At 38.5% G+C, this 4,008-nt stretch overlaps 1 non-coding gene across 1 annotated transcript; it reads left to right on the top strand.

The window, feature by feature from the left end:
• Positions 1–334: 334 nt before the first annotated feature.
• On the top strand, positions 335–442 carry LOC130971749 (small nucleolar RNA R71). The gene has a single exon (XR_009082960.1). It is a non-coding gene; the product is annotated as a small nucleolar RNA R71 (small nucleolar RNA).
• Positions 443–4,008: the final 3,566 nt, after the last annotated feature.

Here is a 4,008-nt window from a genome sequence, read left to right on the forward strand (position 1 = left end):
CAGATGAAGCCTCCTTAGTACTGCCTGGTGCATTTTGCATTCCAGCCAGACTTTGAGAAATTAAATTGACTTGCTGAGTTAATATTTTGTTCTGAGCCAATATGGCATTCAGAGTATCAATCTCAAGAACTCCTTTCTTCTGATTTGTCCCATTGTTCACAGAATTCCTTTTAGAAGTATACATAAATTGGTTATTTGCAACCATTTCAATGAGCTCTTGAGCTTCTGTAGGCGTCTTCTTCAGATGAAGAGATCCTCCAGCAGAGCTATCCAAAGACATCTTGGACAGTTCAGAGAGACCATCATAGAAAATACCTATGATGCTCCATTCAGAAAGCATGTTAGAGGGACACTTTCTGATTAATTGTTTGTATCTTTCCCAAGCTTCATAGAGGGATTCACCTTCCTTCTGTCTGAAGGTTTGGACTTCCACTCTAAGCTTACTCAATTTTTGAGGTGGAAAGAACTTTGCCAAGAAGGCATTGACTAGCTTTTCCCAAGAGTTCAGGCTGTCTTTAGGTTGTAAGTCCAACCATATTCAAGTTCTTTCTCTTACAGCAAAAGGGAATAGCATAAGTCTGTTGACCTCAGGGTCAATCCCCATTAGTCTTGACAGTGTCATAGATTTGCAAGAATTCAGCTAAAAACTGATGAGGATCTTCCAATGGAAGTCCATGGAACTTGAAATTCTGTTGCATTAGAGAAACTAATTGAGGCTTAAGCTCAAAGTTGTTTGCTCCAATGGCAGGGATAGAGATGCTTCTCCCATAGAAGTCGGGAGTAGGTGCAGTAAAATCACCCAGCACCTTCCTTGCATTGTTGGCATTGTTGTTGTTTTTGGCTGCCATGGGTTCTTCTTCTTTGAAGATTTCTGTTAGGTCCTCTACAGAGAGTTGTGCCTTAGCTTCTCTTAGCTTTCGCTTCAAGGTCCTTTCAGGTTCAGGGTCAGCCTCAACAAGAATGCTTTTGTCTTTGCTCCTGCTCATATGAAAGAGAAGAGAACAAGAAAATGTGGAATCCTCTATGTCACAGTATAGAGATTCCTTGAGGTGTCAGAGGAACAGAAAAATAGAAGGAAGAGGTAGAAGAATTCGAACTTAGTGAGATAGAGTTCGAATTGTGCATTGAGGATGAGTGGTACTCCATAAATAGAAGGATGTGAGAAGAGGGGAAGAGATTTTTCGAAAATTAAGTAAAAGATTTTAAAAAAAACATTTTGAAAAAGATTTTGAAGAAGATATGATTGAAAACTTTTTTGAAAAAGATGTGATTTAAAAGTTATGGTTTTAAAAAGAGGTGATTGAGAAGATATGATTTGAAAAACAATTTTAAAAAGATTTGATTTTTTAAAAAAAATTAATGACTTGGCTAACAAGAAAAGATATGATTCAAACATTAAACCTTTCTCAACAGAAAATGCAACTTACTTGAAATGTTGAATCAAATCATTAATTGATAGCAAGTATTTTTGAAAATGGAAAGAGATTGATTTGAAAAAGATTTGATTGAAAAGATATGATTTGAAAAAGATTTGATTTTGAAAAACTTTAAAAACTTGAAAAAAATTTGCATTGAAAACAAAATCTTCCCTCTTGTGCCATCCTGGCGTTAAACGCCCAGAATGGTATCCATTCTGGCATTTAAACGCCAGTTTTTCCTTCTTCACTGGGCGTTTTGAACGCCCAGCTTTTTCTGTATAACTCCTCTGCTGCATGTACTGAATCTTCAGTTCCCTGTATTATTGACTTGAAAACAGAACCAAGATCAAATAAACAATGCATGCAAGACACCAAACTTAAAATGAGACACTAGACTCAACAAGAAACATAAAATATTTTTGGTTTTTATGATTTTGTAATTTTTTTGGTTTTTTTTTATTTTTCGAAAATTAAGTGGAAAAAGAAAATAAAGGTATCAAAATTCTTAATGAGAATTCTAGGAATCATGCAATGTTAGTCTAAAGCTTCAGTCTAAAGGAATTAGACATGGATAGCCAAGCTTTAGCAGGACATTGCATTCAAGAGCTAAATTGATGAGAATCAATCAGCTTTGGTGATGATAAGATCATCACCTTGAAACACTAGAATTCATTCTTAAGAACTCTGAAAAATACCTAATCTAAGCAACAAGATGAACCGTCAGTTGTCCATACTCGAAACAATCCCCGGCAACGGCGCCAAAAACTTGGTGCACGAAATTGTGATCACTACTTTTCACAACTCAAATAATCCCCGGTAATGAATCCAAAAACTTGGTGCTCAATACCATGGCATAAACACAACTTCGCACAACTAACCAGCAAGTGCACTGGGTCGTCCAAGTAATAAACCTTACGCGAGTAAGGGTCGATCCCACGGAGATTGTTGGTATGAAGCAAGCTATGGTCATCTTGTAAATCTCAGTCAGGCAGACTCAAATGGTTATAGATGATATATGAATAAAACATAAAGATAAAGATAGAGATACTTATGCAATTCATTGGTGAGAATTTCAGATAAGCGTATGAAGATGCTTTGTCCCTTCCGTCTCTCTGCTTTCCTACTGTCTTCATCCAATCCTTCTTACTCCTTTCCATGGCAAGCTGTATGTTGGGCATCACCGTTGTCAATGGCTACAGTCCCGTCCTCTCAGTGGAAATGTTCAACGCACCCTGTCACGGCACGGCTATCCAGCTGTCGGTTCTCGATCATGTCGGAATAGAATCCAGTGATTCTTTTGCGTCTGTCACTAACGCCCCACAATCGCGAGTTTGAAGCTCGTCACAGTCATTCAATCATTGAATCCTACTCAGAATACCACAAACAAGGTTTAGACCTTCCGGATTCTCTTGAATGCAGTCATCAGTTCTAACTTATACCACGAAGATTCCGGTTAAAGAACCCAAGAGATATCCACCCAATCTAAGATAGAACGGGGGTGATTGACAGTCACACGTTCATAGGTGAGAATGATGATGAGTGTCACGGATCATCACATTCATCTAGTTGAAGAACAAGTGATATCTTGGAACAAGAACAAGCTGAATTGAATAGAAGAACAATAGTAATTGCATTAATACTCGAGGTACAACAGAGCTCCACACCTTAATCTATGGTGTGTAGAAACTCCACCATTGAAAATACATAAGAACAAGGTCTAGGCATGGCCGTGAGGCCAGCCCCCAGTGATCAAAAGATTCAAAGATCTCCAGATCTCAAATACAATAGTGAAAGGTCCTACTTATAGGGAACTAGTAGCTTAAAAATTACAAAGGTGAGTAAATGACATAAAAATCCACTTCCGGGCCCACTTGGTGTGTGCTTGGGCTGAGCATTGAAGCATTTTCGTGTAGAGACTCTTTTTGGGGTTAAACGCCAGCTTTCGTGCCAGTTTGGGCGTTTAACTCCCATTCTTGTGCCAGTTCCGGCGTTTTACGCTAGAATTCTTGAGCTGATTTGGAACGCCGGTTTGGGCCATCAAATCTTGGGCAAAGTATAGACTATTATACATTGCTGGAAAACCCAGGATGTCTACTTTCCAACGCCATTGAGAGCGCGCCAATTGGGCTTCTGTAGCTCCAGAAAATCCACTTCGAGTGCAGGGAGGTCAGAATCCAACAGCATCTGCAGTCCTTTTCAGTCTCTGAATCAGATTTTTGCTCAGGTCCCTCAATTTCAGCCAGAAAATACCTGAAATCACAGAAAAACAAACAAACTCATAGTAAAGTCCAGAAAAGTAAATTTTAACTAAAAACTAATAAAAATATACTAAAAACTAACTAAATCCTACTAGAAACATACTAAAAACAATGCCAAAAAGCGTATAAATTATCCGCTCATCACCCATCCAATTAGAGAGTAGTTCTTCTTGACGATCCATCCTTTGAGATTGAACATGCAGTTGTTGTTCTTGTCCCTCTATATAGCTCCTTGCCAGATCCTCAATGGCTCCTTGAATGTGAAACAGATTTATGTTGGTCGGATCATATTACTCTTCTTGCTGGTACCCTGTTTGTTGGGGTTCTTCTTG

This window comes from Arachis stenosperma, chromosome 3 (genome assembly GCF_014773155.1).
Source record: "Arachis stenosperma cultivar V10309 chromosome 3, arast.V10309.gnm1.PFL2, whole genome shotgun sequence".
Taxonomy (NCBI): domain Eukaryota; kingdom Viridiplantae; phylum Streptophyta; class Magnoliopsida; order Fabales; family Fabaceae; genus Arachis; species Arachis stenosperma.